The 16,779-nt window shown below is 49.7% G+C and overlaps 1 protein-coding gene across 2 annotated transcripts in view; it reads left to right on the plus strand.

Annotated features, from left to right (window-relative positions):
* The first annotated feature begins 3,650 nt into the window (after positions 1-3,650).
* Positions 3,651-16,779, plus strand: part of CTNNBIP1 (catenin beta interacting protein 1) — a 55,366-nt gene continuing 42,237 nt past the window's right edge. The window contains exons 1-2 of one of the 2 annotated variants that reach the window (XM_036746621.1): positions 3,651-3,954; positions 11,728-11,811. The gene's annotated coding sequence lies outside the window, so the exon portion shown is untranslated. The remainder of the gene's footprint in view (positions 3,955-11,727; positions 11,812-16,779) is intronic. The other variant, XM_036746622.1, reaches the window with a different exon arrangement.

Genomic DNA, 16,779 nt, shown 5'->3' on the forward strand with positions numbered 1-16,779 from the left:
CTTCCTCCCCCCTCCCTTCCTCTCTCCCCCCCCCCTCTCTCTGTTTCTAGGCAATCAGAGTTAAGTGACTTGCCCAGGGTCACACGGCTAGTAAGTATCTGAGGCTGCATTTGAATTCAGGTCCTCCTGACTCCAGGACCAGTTGCTTTAACCGCTGTACCACCCAGTTTCCCCCTTACTCTTCATTTCTAAAACATATATTTGGAAATAGATTTCTCCAGACATTCCAATCCATTAGGGGTAGGATTGCCCCAGACATTTCCATCTATTAAGCTGAGAAATAAGAAGTTCAGTACCCATCGAACACAGAATTGAGAATCTTATTTGAAACTATTTCCTCCATACCCTCCGTTGTAGAGGTTCTTAACATTTTTGGTGTCATGAATGCCTTTGGCAGTCTGGTGAAGCCTATGGACCACTTCTCGGGATAATGATTTTTAAAGGCATAAAATAAAATACATAGGATTGCAAAGGGAACCATTATATTGAAATAATTATTAAAAAAAATTTTAAGGAACAACTTCACAGAACTCAGGCTAAGACTCCCCCCGCCCTTTGCACATTTGATGGTCTAATTGCTCCAAAGGAAACAGTTATGGACTCAAAGACACGAACAATGATATTAACACGAATACTTGGCAAGGCAGACAGTCCTGATAAGAAGTAGGTCACCTCTCTGAATACTTTATAATTGTCCGTTCCAGGCTTATGGGTCAGTGAACCCTAGAGTCAAAGGGGTCCTCGAATTTTCCTAGTCTAGGTCCTAGAGTTGAAATCCTAGCTATAACATGCCTACCCTCAGACACTTTCTGTGTTGGGAGACTGTACTTACTATGTCAGTCTATTTCACTGTTGGACTGGTGATCCTTCTATAACTTTTCCCTCCCTCTCCACCCTATGCAGCCAAATAGAACAATTCGCATCTCCCTTTCACATGGCAGCCCTTGATATATGTCAGGAAAACTTATCTATTTCCTTTATAGCCTGTGGCAGTGGGCAGGAGGCTGCGCGTGGCAGGTTCCAAATCTTTCTGGGACACAATATTATTTGAGAGATGGGGGAGAAGTCATTTAACCTGTTTCCTCTTGCTGCTTTTTGTCCTTTGTTTTCTAAGAGGACCAATGACATCATGGAGTGGCGTCTTAAGTGAGGCTGAGTTGCACAATCATCCGCCTCACTCTCTCTTCCTGAGTCATTGAAGTCTAGTGGCAAGACAAAAGTCAGGACAACTGGTGGTGGCCCGGGATGAAGTAGATGATCTTAGCATCTTCAAAATCTGACCAAGCTCTGAATGATCTATGGCACCTGCTTCAGCCTCCTGCATGGCTGCTGGAACAAACTGTTCTCACCCACCCATTCCGCCGGGGAAAGTCTTCACCTGCGTGGGGTAGACATCCCCCTTACTCACTGATGGGTTTGAGGCCTGTAGGTTACCCTCAATCTGATTCAGCCTGTCTGCTAAGATGGTTTTACCAGGGCGTGGCTGATGCCTATTCTACAGGTTCTTGGAGCCACAGGTGAGAGTTGGGTGAATCAGGTGGACAACGAAGGTGGATGAACAGCTCCGAAAAGAGTTCAGTAGCCCTCACACCAGAGCTGCTAGTCCTCTTGAACACCCAATGTAACCCACTTTCCTCTTTAAACAGTTACTTCATTGGATTATTGTGAGGCTCATATGGGAATATGGGATACACACTTTAAGGCAACTGATTGATCAGAAGTTCTTAATCGTGTGTGTGTGTGTGTGTGTGTGTGTGTGTGTGTGTGAGGGACATGAATATATGGAACCCTTCTCAGGTCAAATTTTTTTTTAAAAATTAATAATTGAAGGAAATGCTAAATTTCTTATTTAAAATTAATTTGTTTTTAGTTTTCAACACTCACTTTTATAAGATTTTTGAGTTAGAAAATGGTAAATTTCAATGAGAGATTGTTGTTGCTGTTGTTGGGACAGCTAGGTGGTGCGTTAGAGCGCTGGGCCTGGAGTCAGGAAGATGAGGCTTTCCCAGCTCAAATCTGAGTTTGGATACTTATTACCTGAGCAAATCACTTAACCCTGTTTGCATCAGTTTCCTCATCTGTAAGATGGGCTGGAGAAGGAAATAGCAAAGCACTCCAGTATCTGTGCCAAGAAAACCCCAAATGGGGTCACAAAGAGTCAGACAAGACTGAACAACAACAGATTAAGAATCCTCGTGATAGATAAATGTCAGAGTTTTGTTTGTTTTTTTCCAGCCTTCTGAGTTCATCAGTATACACAGGTCCCTCTCTACCAATGCTGATTAACACCTTCTCTGCAACTTAGAGTCAAAGAATTTTCTGAGGGTGTTGTGATTTGCCAAGGGTTGCATACTTGGCATATGTCATAGGTGGGACCTGAATCCATGTCTCACGATTCCACGCCCGATGTTTTCTCCCCTAAGCCACACTGCCTCTCCTGTTATTGTTATGGGTTATGGTTACTATTGCCACCCCTAGTTCCTAATCCTAGTACGGCATGGTTTCCAGTCCCCTTCCCATCTTTTTCATCTTTTGTTTTCCCTCTAGTTTGCTAATGTTCTTTCTAAAATGATCTCCAGATGTAGGGGTCCTGCAGAGTCGGCTTCTCCAGGCTCTCCAGGCAGGGAAGCTGCCTGTCAAGGAGGTCAGTCACCTCTGTGCTTCTGTCAACGCAGCCTCTATTGGCGTTAGATCGTTTGGCTGCAATGTCTTTTTTTCAGAACTGCTATCTAATCACGTTTCCACCCTCACCTCCAGCATACCCCTGCAGTGGAATCTTCGGACACAAGTTTAGGTTTCCCATTTATTCCTGCTCACCTCCATCCTATTAAATTCACCCCAGCTTTCCTGCCTGTGTCTCGAGCTCCCAATTCCATCATAGCTATTACCCCCAATTTATCCTGTATACAGCTTGTTTGTACGTAGTTGTTTGCATGTTGTCTCTCCCATTTGTGTGTGAGTTCCTTTAGGGCAGGGACTGTCACCCTTCTTTGAATCCCCAGGTCTTGCCTGGCATACAGTAAGCGCTTAATAAATGCTTTTGTCGAATTGAGTTATTCCCTTCTCCCCCTTCCCCCGCTCCAGGACTAGTCTAGTCAAACAAGCTCAAACCGGCTTTCTGGGCCCTTCCTGGTTTGGCTTTTTCCTGCTTTGAAATATAATTCTGTGCGTAGGAGAGGACATTAGTTTTACGGGATCACAGTGGCCCTAGAACCAGTGGTGATCCGCAGGTTCCATCCCCAGAAGCTCCTTCGCCGGACCCGCCTCCGACACGCCCCCGACACGCCCCCATCCCGGCCCACTCGGTGCCTCCCCTGGGTGCTCCCAGCCACTTCCCCAACCTCTACCAAGCTTTCCCCGTCCATACCCCGCCCCCGAGCTCCAGGTCACTCCCCCTTCGGGAGAAAGCGCCTGCTCCCCCTTCGGCCCCGCCCCCTTTCCCCGTCCAGGCTCCGCCCTCCCAGCTGCGGACGTCTCCTCCCCCGCTCCCTCTGCGGCCCCGCCTCTTTACCGTCCAGGTCCCGCCCCCTCCGGTGGAAGCTCCGGTCGCCTTCGCGGCCCCGCCCCCTGAGACCGTCCAATCCCCGCCCCGAAGCCTCCAGGTCCCTCCTCCAGGTCCCTCCCCCAGGCCGCAGCGCCCTCCTCTCCACAGGCGGGCGTGGCCGCCGCCGCCGCCGCTACCCGCGCCGCGGCCTGTGCGGGGCCGAGGCCGCCCTTGGTCGGGTCCCTCCCCCGGCGGCCTGGCGCCTCCCTCGCGCCCTCCCCGCCGCGGTGACTCACGGAGCTGGAGGCGGAGGCTGCGCTGAGGCGGAGGCGGCCCGGCTGCTGCTGCTTCTGCTGCTCCCGCTGCTGCAGCCGCCGCCGCCGAGAGGAGCCGAGCGGAGCCGAGCCGAGAGCGCGCCCCGGAGCAGGCTGGGCCCGCAGCCCCGCGCTCCGGCCCCGGGGCTGGCCCAGGTAAGAGGCGTGCGGGGCGGCCGGGGGACCGGGCCCGGCGGGGAGCCGCCGGCTCTTTGTCTCCCGGGGAGGGGCGGCGAGGCAGCGACCCCCCCTCGTCCCCCGCCCCCCGGCTAGAGCCCGACGAGACGGGGCAGGACCGACCGGTGCCTTATCCCCCAGCCTGTCCCCTCCCCCCGCCGTGTGTGCTCACCCCCAATCTGACCAGGCCCCCCCGTGTGCACACCCCTAATCTTACTCCTCCAGCCTCCGCCCCTCCCGGCGTGTGCATACCCTCAGTCTGACCAGGCCCCCACCCCCCAGCCTCTGTTCCCCCCGCCCCCGCCCCGTGTGCACCCTTCCAATCTGACCAGGCCCCCAGTGTGCACACCCCCAATCTTACTCCTTCAGCCTCTGCCCCACTCCCGTGTGCATACCCACAATCCGACCAGGTCCCAACCCCCCCAGCCTCTGCCCCCACCTCCATCTCTGTACCCCCTCCCCCCCCCCCTTGGGCATACCCCCAGTCTAACCAGGCTCCCACCCTCCCCAGTCTCTACCACCTCCCCCAGCTCTGTGCCCCACCCCCGCATTGCATACCCCGAATCTGACCAGGCCCCCACCCTCCCAGCCTCTGTGTGTTCTCCGCCCCCGTGTGCACACCCCCAATCTTACCAGGCCCTTACTCCCCCAGCCTCTGTTCCCTCCCCGACTCTCCCCGTGTGTGCACACCTCCAATCTGACCAGGCCCCCACTCCTCCAGGCTCTGTTCCCTCTCTTCTCCCCACCCCGTGCACACCCCGAATCTGATGAGGCTCCCTTCTTCCCCTCCCTGTGTGCACACCCGAATTCTGACCAGGCCTTAATTCCTCCAACCTCTGTCCCTTCCCCCCTGCACACCCGGAATATGAGGAGGTGTCCCCCGCCCCAGCCGCTGCCCCCTTGCACTTCCGCATGTGCACACCCCCATCCTGATCAGATTCTCCCCTCTCCTAGCTTCTGTCTCCCCCCCCCCACACTCCCATTCTGACCAGTTGGGGCAAACAGGCCCCCTCCTCCCCCACCCCAAGCCCAGGCCTTCAGACTACCCCTAAACCTTGTGCCCACCCCCATTCTGACCATGCTGGGGCAGGCAGGCTCCCTCTTCTCCCAGCCTGGGCTTCCCCGGCTCACTTCCCCGCCACCCCTCCCCAACCTGGCTTTGACAGACAGGCTCACTTTTCCACAGAAACACCCCATTAACCCATCAGCTAGGAGCTCCAATGCCCCCCTTATCCTCCCCTTGCCCAGACCTCAAGGGGGCACACTGGTCATTTTTCTCATTACACTCTGCCTCTCCTTGCTCTTCTTCCATCCATCCACCCATCCTGGCCTAGCCTAGACAGACTTGTGTGTTCCCCCACCTCCCCTCCTTTTCCCTTCAGTATCCCTTCTGACCCCTGTGTCTCCAGTCATTCTCATTTTCCTGAATCCCTGTCTGCCCCTAATAGCCACAAAATCACCTGAATCTGCTCTTCAACCCCTGAAAAAATACAGATTTCCATTCCCTCCCACTTACCTGAACAGATTTGTCCCCTGCACCCTCATTTGCTCCTTTCTTCTCCCTCAGTCCTCTGCACCCTCACCCAGGACATACAAACACTGCCCTTAGGTGTCCAGATAGAGCTGGCCCCTCCATTTACCTTTCTTCTTTGAACCCCATTGCCCATCAGGAGTCTCTGTGCCTTCTCCCCATGCAGTCATACATACCCCTTGAGTCTGTCTTGGACAGACTTCTCTCCCTGCTCACTCACCCCCAGGACTGTGTGCCCAGCTTCCAGCTTCCCAAAGTTCTCCTCTGTCTCGCATGTGCATGCACACACACACACACACGCACACGCACATGCACATGTGCACGAGTCATGGTCATGTCCCAGCCAGATTTGTCCCCCAGTCGTGTCGTCTTTCCTATGGGTCACCCCTGACTCTTCCACTGAGTTCTTCTGTCCTGGCCCTTCCCTGCCCCACCCTCAGCACCCTCCCTTCTCAGGTCTCTCACCCTGCTGACCCCTACTTAATACGCTACACATTTCTGACCCTGGACTTGACTAGGACCCAGTTGTCCTCATATCACCCCTTCCCTCTCCTCATGCCTGTAGGCAGGGCATCCAACCTATGGAGTCCTCCTCTGTCCCTGAGCCCCATCAGATCCCCCCAGTCAGCCCCGGACCCTCGACTGTCCCCCCCACAGTGAGCAATTCCTGCACTGGCCATCCCACAGAAGTCCCAGAGTCCCAGAGTGGCGATTTCTGCCAGCATTCTTCTCTCCCACCATTCTCCCTGACCCCATCCACCCCACCACAGCGTCTAGGCTCACTGCTCTCTTGACACCCTTCTCTGTTCACTTGCACCTGGTCCCTCTGCTACGCTTTCTCCCTTCCCCAAACTCTTTGTACCTCCTAAAAATAACCCTGGTTCACCTTCCTGCCTTCTGCCTCTGTCCCTGCCTTCCCACCCCCTTCCTCCCAGCCCCCCAGTCTCCCAAGTTGGAGAGAGAGAGGCCTGTTGGTTTTTTAAAGTCCTTCCTAGATCTCTTCTATCCTTCCCACTACAGTCTTCTAGGGGAGGGGCCCATTTAAGGCAGGTTTCTCACCTGCCTGCCTAGAGATGACAGCAAAATTCACCTCTCCAGCTAATTCCCCATTCAGCTTCTTACAATCTCTCTCCTTGGACCTAGTAAAGCCTAGAGGCCTGGGAGCTAGAGCTGTGTTAGGCCCTGCTTCCTCCCCTTGGGTTCTCCCTGTCTAGCTTAGACCGAACTTGTCTGAGCAGTGCCTGCTTCGGGGCTGCCAACTTGGCTCTGAGGCAGGCGGTCTGGGGACTCCCCTCCCTGGCAGCAAATGAGAAGCGTTATTAGCCCTGAGCTGGGAGGCAGCACCTCCCATCTGAAGTTCCCAGTGCCTCCTGACTGTTAATTACTTTAGCTGGTGTCCTTCCTGAGGTATGGATGGGGAGCAGGCCTGGAAAAATGGGGGTACAGGAAGAGCCCCTTGTGAGGGGCCTGTGGCCCATCTGGCTTGGGCCTGCCTGCCGCTCAGGCCTAGCCCCAGGCCCTGCTCACTTTGTTAGCTTTTTGCTTTAATGACCACTGAGTTCCAGTGCCTGACATTTAAAGCCTCAGTCATATTGACCTCGGGCTGTAAAGTAGCCAAAGAAATCAGCCATGTCTGACCCAGAGCAGTGCTCTGCACGTAGTAGACTTTCATGAATGAGACAGGCAAAACAGTTCAGTGAAAAGAGTACTGTCCGTGGAGTCAGAGGACCTGGGTTCAAATCCTGCCAGTGTGATCTTGCACAAGTCCCTGTAACCTTCCTGGCCTCAGTTTGGACTGATGACCTCTGAGGTCCTTTCCAGGCTCTCATTCTGTGATCCTCTGTCTGAATTTGAAGTTCCAAAGCTTTGTTCTGCTTGGGTCCAGTGGCAGCAGTGAGCTAGGATTGGGGTCCTGAGGAGTTACAGAGGCAGATTTCACCTTGATATCAGGAAAATCCTTCCGAACAAGTAGCGATGTCCCAAAGGGAACTCATTGCCGCAAGTAACCGACTTCCCTGTCAACTGGAGATCTTCCAGCAGAAGCTGAATGCCCTTTTTCAGGGATTTTGCACATGGGATTCCTGCTTAGGTATGGATGGCAATGAATGACCTCTGAAGGCCCTTCCAGCTCTGAGGTTCCTGGGTCATGAATGGTGCAGATTGTTCTTTGTGTGTTTAGCTCAGAGGCTCTAGAATAGGAAGGGGCCTCAGGGATCATCTCAGCCAGTCCCTGTGTTTCATATATGTGAAAACAGCCCTCCAGGGCTGAACTAACTTGCCCAGGGTCATACAGGGAGTCCACCACAGGGCCAGAATTCATGCCCAAGTTCCCTGGGACTGCAGTCCCACGTGGTACCTAAGAAAACAAGGTCCCTCTGTGGGAAGTAGGGTTACCAGCTGATTGGAATGGGAAGAGCAGGCAGTGAGGAAGCCCTTTGGGGAAGAGAGCCTGACGAAAGGAGGAGGCTTTGAGGTCCTAGCCGTTGTAACTTCAGTTTTGTCTCTGAGGTAAGAGAAGCCGTTTTAAGCAGTTTGGGTGGGACTCGTGACCCTAGAGTCATAGGTTAGTCGATTTCGACCAGAGATGTTGTGATTTGCTCAGGGCTGCACAGCCTTTTAGTGTCAGCGTTGGGATCTTGGTCTTCGTGACCCCTTTTTGGCACTCTGTCCTTATGCCAGTTACTCTGATAATTTGTCCACAGTTTTTCCAGTGTTTCAGACGCATTTCTGGTGGTCTGTGCTTGCATGTTGTGATGGCGTCTATTCCTGACCCTCTTCACTTAGAGGAATTGAGTCAGAGGACAGTGGAAGGTGGGGCGCTCCTCTTGGAGGGCTCATCTGGCAGTGCAGCAATTGCTGAGTTTGAGAATGGAGCTGGACAGAGTGAGGCAGGAAGTGTTCTCGTGGTCAGGAACATTGGAGTGGAATGAACTATTACCTAGTGTGAAACTAAAAGAATAAGTAAAACCACCTCCTCTCTACCTGTTTCACCAGGAGGTCCATTAAGGGATATTAAAAGAGGAGGTGGCATGGGGCCCCTTTGTCCCAAGAAAGCCTTTCAGGACCACCAGGTGACCAAGTCTTCTCTGTTCTCCCCGTGAGCTAACTGTGACTCATTGGCAAACCAGTTCTCTTGGGCTCTGGGGCCCAGAGATGTGGAATCTCTTAGATAGGTTACTGGAGATAGGCCAGGGAAAGGATGCATTTGGGGTCTGCAGGAATCATTGTGCTTTGTATTTCTTGACACTGCGAAGCTTTCAGTTTCTTGTTTGGCCCCTGCAGTGATGTTTGCTCATCCCACACCAGGGCTAGTGAAACGCTGAGGCCCAGCTGTCTCCTCTCCTTTGCTTGTCCCTGAATGACGACACAGAGGCTTACCCTCTTCATGTTTGCTGTTGATTTTGATGTGAATACTTGGGGTGGGGGGTGGGGGGTACAAGTGGAGAGGGAAGAGGGAGGACTCTATCAGTGTCCGAAGTTCTCTACAGAGAGTCAGGTGGTTCTGTCACCCTGAGCACTTCCTGTTTGATCAGCTCAGCAGGAGCAGGGTTGCCATGAAGAAAGCATTTTCCTTCTTTGGTCACAGGTGGACGGAGATGGAGAGCTCGGCCTTGCACTTTGTGGATGACACGTCTCAGAGCTCCGCTCCTTAGGAATCCGGTCTTAGGTGGTCCATGGACCACTGATTAAAGTGGGTATAGCTGACCAGCTTGTAATGTAGAGAAGTTAGGCTTTGACATGCCAAGTGGCCTCCTAGTACTTGCTTTTCTGACCTTTGGAGGACCAGGGGCAGACAATCAACGCTGACTTTCCTAGAAGATCCTAGATTTAGAGTTAGAAAGGACTGTGGAGCTTGTATAGTTTCATTTCCTCATTCTATAGATGAGGCATGAGGATTTGAACCCAGTTCTTCTGACTCCAGAGGCACTTTCAGCATCCTGGACATTTGCATCTGAAATGCATCTTAGTCAGTAGTCACCTGTAGCAGTGGAAAGCATGAGACTGAAATGAGATGGATGGGTTGATGGAGGTAGCTAGTGTCGCCTGGGTTGGTGGGTTGGTTTATTTGTTTGGTCGTGTCTTTTAACTTGTCTGATCTTGGACTCTTGGCCTTTCTTGGCCTTTCTTTCTCAACCTGGACAGGGGGATAAGACTTTTTCCTTGCCTAACTTCCAGGGGCATTATGTTGTTTGAGCTCCACTGCTTTGGAACACTTCTTATGAAGGGGGAGGGTGAGTAGCAAGTGTTGTTGGATATTGTTAATAATTTATTGTGGCCTGATGGCATAATCATCACTGAGGGAAAAGGATAATCCTGAGGAGGAGTTATGAGTGCAGCCCTGGTGTGGGTGGAGTTGGAGGGAGTGGAAGCTTCTAATTCGTTTTCACCTTCTAAACAATTTCAAAGAGTATGAGTCCTGGGTGCTTCCTTTCTTTTTCACTTTTTTGCTCTTTGTACCACTGTCACTCCCCTACAATCCTCCCTTCAGCCCTTTAGAACCTTCTGTTATAGCAGAGAATAAGAAGTAAGTGAAATAAACCTATACTCATCACACCCTATTTACAACAGTCCACACCCAGAAAGGGGGAAAGCTTGGTTCTTTACCTGTTCCCTGGGACCAAGATGAAGCATTGTACACAATCGGAATTCTCATGTTTTTAGTGCTGGGTTCCTTCTCATCCTTGTCATGATTCTGTATGTTCTCTTTTTGCCCTAAGTGAGGTCACACAAGTTCTCCTTTGGGGTGTTTTTCTTCCCTCACTTTGCACCTGTTTTTCCTTATGCTTCCAGAAGGACTATCACTGAGTGTGGATTGCCACAGCTTTGTGGCGTAGCAGGGGAGTCAGTAGAGGGCCAGTTGGTGGAGTTGGGACCTTTGACCAGGGCACTGAGCATCTGGATTCTAGCCCTGGCTGTGCCGTCTCACTGTCCTCACTACCAGCAGCAGCAGCCAATGCTTGAAGCCTTGTGAAATGACAGCCTGGGAATTGGTCCTGCCACTGACTCTCATCTTTGACAAGTTGCTTCATCTCTTTGGTATTAGTTTCCTCATCTGTAAAATGAGAGTGTTGGACCAGATGGTTTCTTAAGGTGCGTTACAGCAGTACCATGCCCAGATTCAGTGATCGAGGGAGCTACGTACCAGATGCTAGGAGCACAGAAGAGATGAGACACAGATATAAGCACCCGCTGGCTTTAAGGTGCTCACAGTCTAGTCAGGGCATCCTCTCTCTGAGCCTAATGTCTCCATGTCTTCATCTATAAAATAGAACAGTTTGTGAAGGAAAAACTGGATGGCCAGTGTTTTAGCAAGAATCCCAGGGTCATTGAGTTAGAACTGGAGGCTATCCAGTCCAACCTCCTTATTTACAGATGGGAAAACTGAGGCCCCCAGAGCCACACTGCCTTGCCAAAGGTCACAAGTGGGGCCTAACTTCAGACCGTTATTTTACACGACTTCTGGCGTTTAGTATGGGTGATAACAAGGAGTTAGTCTGGCCGGACCAGAGTCCGCATGTAGGTAATAAGCTTCAGCGGTGGGATTCGTACTCACGTCCTCTGACTTCACCTCTTGGGTAGAAAAGAAGGATCAGAATCCCAGGTTTCAACTCTGCCAGGTTTCCCCTTCAGTGTTTGGGAAGAGAGAGCCCAGGCAAAGGAGCTTGTTTGGAGTAACTAACGCAAGTGGAGGTAAGGCTCGTGACTAGGTTAAGTCCTCTCGGTGAACTCCTTACGTTATTAGAGTGTTGGCTCCTTGAGGGGAGGGGCCTTGTTTTATTTTTCTTGGTACCTCTCTCGGCCTAGCATAATGTTGCACACAGGTTCTTAATAAGTATTGAGCTGAATTCAGTATATGCCTAACAAAGGGATGCTCTGTTTAGCCATCATTAGAAACCGTCTGCACCTTGGCAGCTGTCACTTAAAAGAGAGCTCACTTCCAGTAGGTGTTTAGAGCTCTTCTGTTGAGTGAAGAGAAATGCTGATGGTGATGATGGTAAGACAGATACTGGGAAATTGTTGATGGAGTAGGGCCCTCTAAAGTTTTTGTTTAAGAGCCGGGAATTTAAACTTCTACAAAGGATCAGACGTAGTCTCTCTCTCTCTTTTTAAATTTCTTTTTCATTTGATCTTTTTTTCCAAGATTTTCTTGAGGGCTGTTGATCAGATACAATATTGTACATATACGTGTATATAACGCCCATTAAACCTCTTTCCTCCAGGATTCTTTCATCACTGCCAAGCCCTGGTGGGTCAATTCTCTCTCTGCCAATTGAGGACAGAAGGCACACGGAAGCACACGGAAGGTAGGTTGGGGGGCTGGGAGTGTCTGTTTTCTGGTAGGATTTATTAGCTTCCTGTAGTAATTGTGAGTTTGGGAAGTTGTGTTCCTGAGCCCCCAGGTTTGAGTGGATGTATTCATGGCATCACATGGTGGAGGAGAAGGCAGTTTGTGGAGGGGCGTAATGGAGCCAGAAGGAGATTTTTTCCCTAGGCTTCCCCAGCACCAGGTCCCCAAGTCTGTGGAAGGAGGCAGGGCAGTTCAGTGAGAGGGCACACAGTGTTCTTCCTGTCGCCTTCCAGTCAGGGCTCAGGTGGATCAGGCAGAGGACTGGATGAGCTTTCCACCCACAGTCTTCCCAAGAGGAACATGCAGGCCAGGGTAGCATGGTCTGTGGGTGCCTTTACCCCCCACAACCGGTGGATTGCTTCATGAAGGGCTCTTCATGCAACTAAGCTTCTATCTTCAAGCAGGAGCCCAGAGAGAGCTTCAGAATCTGATTGAAGCCGAGAGAGTCCTGAGGAGTACAGAGGAGAGCTGATTACCTTTCCTCTACATGAGCATTTGGAGCAAGTGAGAGTGTGACCTAGTTTAAAATCAGTATATTCCTGAGGAAAAGGAGAGGCTCTCCAAGACCTGCTTCAATTAAGTTTTTTGGGGGTCAGAGTACATTGAGTTTTTGACAGTCCAAGTCAGTAAGCATTTATTAAACACTTACTGTGTGCCAGGCACCGTGCTAAGTGCTGGAGACACAAAGGCAGAAACACAGTCTCTCCTTCAAGGAGCTCATAATCTAGTGGAGACAAGCCTGGTGCCCTGGAAAGAACACTGAATTTGGAGTCAGAGGACCTGAGTTCAGAACTCGCCTCTGCCACTTACTGCCTGCCTATGTGACTTTTAACAAGGCATTTCACCTCTCTGGGCCTCAGTTTCCTCCTCTGTAAAATGAAAGAGTTGATCTCTAAGGTCTGGCATTAAATCTGTGATCGTATGTCCCCTGATCTCTTGGTGCGGGAATCAGTGGGTTTGTGTCCCTGAATATTTTCTCTTGTGGCAGTTTCCTTCCAGGGCTCACTGAAGTAGAGGCCAACTTGAACCAGTTGGCAGGTAGAATTCTGAGAGGGTTTTCTTTCTCTACTTGAACTCTTCTGCTACAACCAGAAAAAGAGGCACCTGCCAGGCCTATTATTTCTTCCCAACCCCAAACAACCTTCCTCATTGTTGGGCAGGCAGCTCAGTTTCTCAGGCCTGTAGGCTGTGGTCCTGGTGATGAGCCTCCAGGGCCACCAGAGTCTGTCTGGGCTGACCTGGCTGAGGAGCTTCCCCCCCACTTTTTGTCTTGATCATCTTTAGCCTCCTGCTTTGCATTTGCTCTCAGCTCAGAGAGTTCCCATTTGGGAGACTTCTTTTATCACAAACCCATCCTACTTTACCTTTTCCAAAGACCTGGACAATATCTGTTGTGTGCTTTATCTAGGTTTCCCTTCTGACCTTTGGCTCCTGGTCGAAAGGGCCACCTTCTTTGGGAAGAGCACATTTACTGTGGGGCTAAGCTTGCTGTTCAGTACTAGCTGAGAACTGTTTTGTTCACCAGTGACATTTGAATGGTGGACACTTTCACTGGTAAATTACTTTCAAGTAATCCCATTTAGATCTGCTTTTTCTTATGCTTTTGTGCTGGAGATTTTTTGCATAACAAAAAATGTGTGGCCTAAATGAAATTTGTTTTGCAGGGTAGTTCTAGAGATAGGTTTTTGAGTGGCTTTCATCTTCAGAAGGAGGGACATTACATTACATTACGTTAGAGATAAATTAACTTTTTTCTTTTGTGCTTCTGGTTGGGGTTAGACTAAGTGATCACGGTCCCTTTAAACTCAAAGATTCCATAACTTTGTGATTGTAAGCACGTTAAGTTGTCACCAAGTAACTTCCTGTTTTTTCTTTTCAGTTGAGAATTTGTGTGTAAGAAGGACAAACCCAAAGTGTGCTGTCTTGGTACAGACTTGTAAAAAGCCTGCCAGGTTTCATTCTGGAAGTGAGACAATCTTTTTTAGCCTGTAAAACCTGGAGTCATTTGACCTGGGAGCTTTTGCAAGCTAATTCCTGCCTAGGGCTCCGGCTTCCATTTAATTTGGTGACTAATGGTTTCATGATTTTGGGAATGGGCAGCATAATTACTGATGGATGATGAAGATTTGGCTTCTTAACCAGTTAATCAGGGTGTGCCTGATTCTGGGTGTTTGCACCTGCATTGTCCGTAGCTTGTATCGCCTTTGGCCTTATTGCCTAGCCTGGATGCCGAAGCCAGTAAGGTACCTCCCTTTGGACCCAAAGTTCCTTATCTAGCCAGAAGAATATTTGGGTCGGCCAAACCCATCAGGGAGCTTCAGTGTGGATTGAGCTCTCCACTGATCGTCTGAGGATTTGGTGTGCCACCCTCTCTTTTTTCCCTTCATCTTGGTGATGCGCGTGTATTTGTTCTCATCCTCTTGTACCCACAATCCAAGGCTATCTATCAGGCTCCTTGCCTTCCTCTCAAACATGAGTAAAAGTGTCGCAAAGACTTAGGCTTTGTGATCTGTTGAGAGCTTTGGGTCATGTGATTGTGGTGTCCTGCTTCAACTGTATAATTAATTGTATAAACTTACAGGGGATTCTGACTTTCTTCTGTTTTTGGATTGCTTTGTGTATCAAATTGTTAAATGCTTGGAGAGGAAGGAAACTGAGTCCTAACCAAGAGGGTGTCTTGAGCTGAGATTTCCTTCCTCCTTGGATTATTTTATTTTGGGGCATTAAGAGAGAAAAGAGAGGGAAGGGCTTATGCTTGTAATACACTGGGAGTAGTTATTCAAACACAACTTATAACAGACTATAAATATATGTTTAATATCCACATCTATATATACATAGTGCATGTGTTTTTCTCTCTGTAAATTTGTAGTGTGTATATATATTTGTGTATGTATATGCTTCAGTGATTTCAAAAATCTGTGACTTCCTCTGTGGAAGCACTACTCCCTTCCATGCACATTGATTGCACTCTATTTACCTGTTAGTAGGTGGCATCCTGGAATTTAACTACCTTGTATTTATTTTGTTTATACTTCTGTATGTACATATTGTCCGTAAGCTCCTTGAGGGCAAGGACTGTTTGACTTTTGTCTTTGTTCCCTCCCCCTTTCCCCCCTGTCCCCCTTGCACTTAGAATAATGCCTGGCCCATAGTAGGAGATTAATAAATACTTGTTGACTGATTGATGATCTTGAAGAGCTGCTGTGGCCATAAAAGCTCGTTACCTGGTAGCCATGCTTCTTGTGATGAGCATTTGCACTCGGTTCCAGGTGGATCTGTGGATAACAGATAAGATCTAACATGGGCCCCAAGCTCTGCTTTTCTGGCTTGGTAGAACCTGCCAGAGCTTGGACTCTGCCGTCCTGGCCATTAAGAACACAGGGTCACCTCCCCACCAAGGAATAAGAACCAAACAGGTGGCTTGGCACAAATGATATTCTATAGCCAACACCATCTTGAGTCACACAATCAACTGGAAGATGTGGTAGAGGATACAGGATCTCACCACTGACTGAAAGATGTGGTAGAGAGTACAGGATCTCACCACTGACTGAAAGATGTGGTAGAGAGTACAGGATCTCACCACTGACTGAAAGATGTGGTAGAGAGTACAGGATCTCACCACTGACCGAAAGATGTGGTAGAGAGTACAGGATCTCACAATCAACTGAAAGATGTGGTAGAGAGTACAGGATCTCACCACCGACCGAAAGATGTGGTAGAGAGTACAGGATCTCACCACCGACTGAAAGATGTGGTAGAGAGTACAGGATCTCACCACCTACTGAAAGATGTGGTAGAGAGTACAGGATCTCACCACCTACTGAAAGATGTGGTAGAGAGTACAGGATCTCACCACCTACTGAAAGATGTAGTAGAGAGTACAGGATCTCACCACTTACTGAAAGATGTGGTAGAGCGTACAGGATCTCACCACTGACTGAAAGATGTGGTAGAGGATACAGGATCTCACAATCAACCGAAAGATGTAGTAGAGAGTACAGGATCTCACCACCTACTGAAAGATGTAGTAGAGAGTACAGGATCTCACCACCTACTGAAAGATGTAGTAGAGAGTACAGGGTCTCACTACTGACTGAAAGATGTGGTAGAGGATACAGGATCTCACAATCAACTGAAAGATGTAGTAGAGAGTACAGGATCTCACCGCTGACTGAAAGATGTGGTAGAGAGTACAGGATCTCACAATCAACCGAAAGATGTAGTAGAGGGTATAGGATCTCACCACCGACTGAAAGATGTGGTAGAGAGTACAGGATCTCACAATCAACCGAAAGATGTAGTAGAGAGTACAGGATCTCACCACCTACTGAAAGATGTGGTAGAGAGTACAGGATCTCACCACTGACTAAAAGATGTGGTAGAGGATACAGGATCTCACCACCGACTGAAAGATGTGGTAGAGAGTACAGGATCTCACCACTGACTGAAAGATGTGGTAGAGGGTACAGGATCTCACCACCTACTGAAAGATGTGGTAGAGAGTACAGGATCTCACCGCTGACTGAAAGATGTGGTAGAGAGTACAGGATCTCACCACTGACTGAAAGATGTGGTAGAGAGTACAGGATCTCACAATCAACTGAAAGATGTAGTAGAGAGTACAGGATCTCACCACCTACTGAAAGATGTGGTAGAGAGTACAGGATCTCACCACTGACTGAAAGATGTGGTAGAGGATACAGGATCTCACCACCGACTGAAAGATGTGGTAGAGAGTACAGGATCTCACCACTGACTGAAAGATGTGGTAGAGAGTACAGGATCTCACCACTGACTGAAAGATGTGGTAGAGGGTACAGGATCTCACCACCTACTGAAAGATGTGGTAGAGAGTACAGGATCTCACCGCTGACTGAAAGATGTGGTAGAGAGTACAGGATCTCACCACTGACTGAAA

The sequence above is a fragment of the Trichosurus vulpecula genome, chromosome 2 (genome assembly GCF_011100635.1).
Source record: "Trichosurus vulpecula isolate mTriVul1 chromosome 2, mTriVul1.pri, whole genome shotgun sequence".
NCBI classification, from domain to species: Eukaryota; Metazoa; Chordata; class Mammalia; order Diprotodontia; family Phalangeridae; genus Trichosurus; species Trichosurus vulpecula.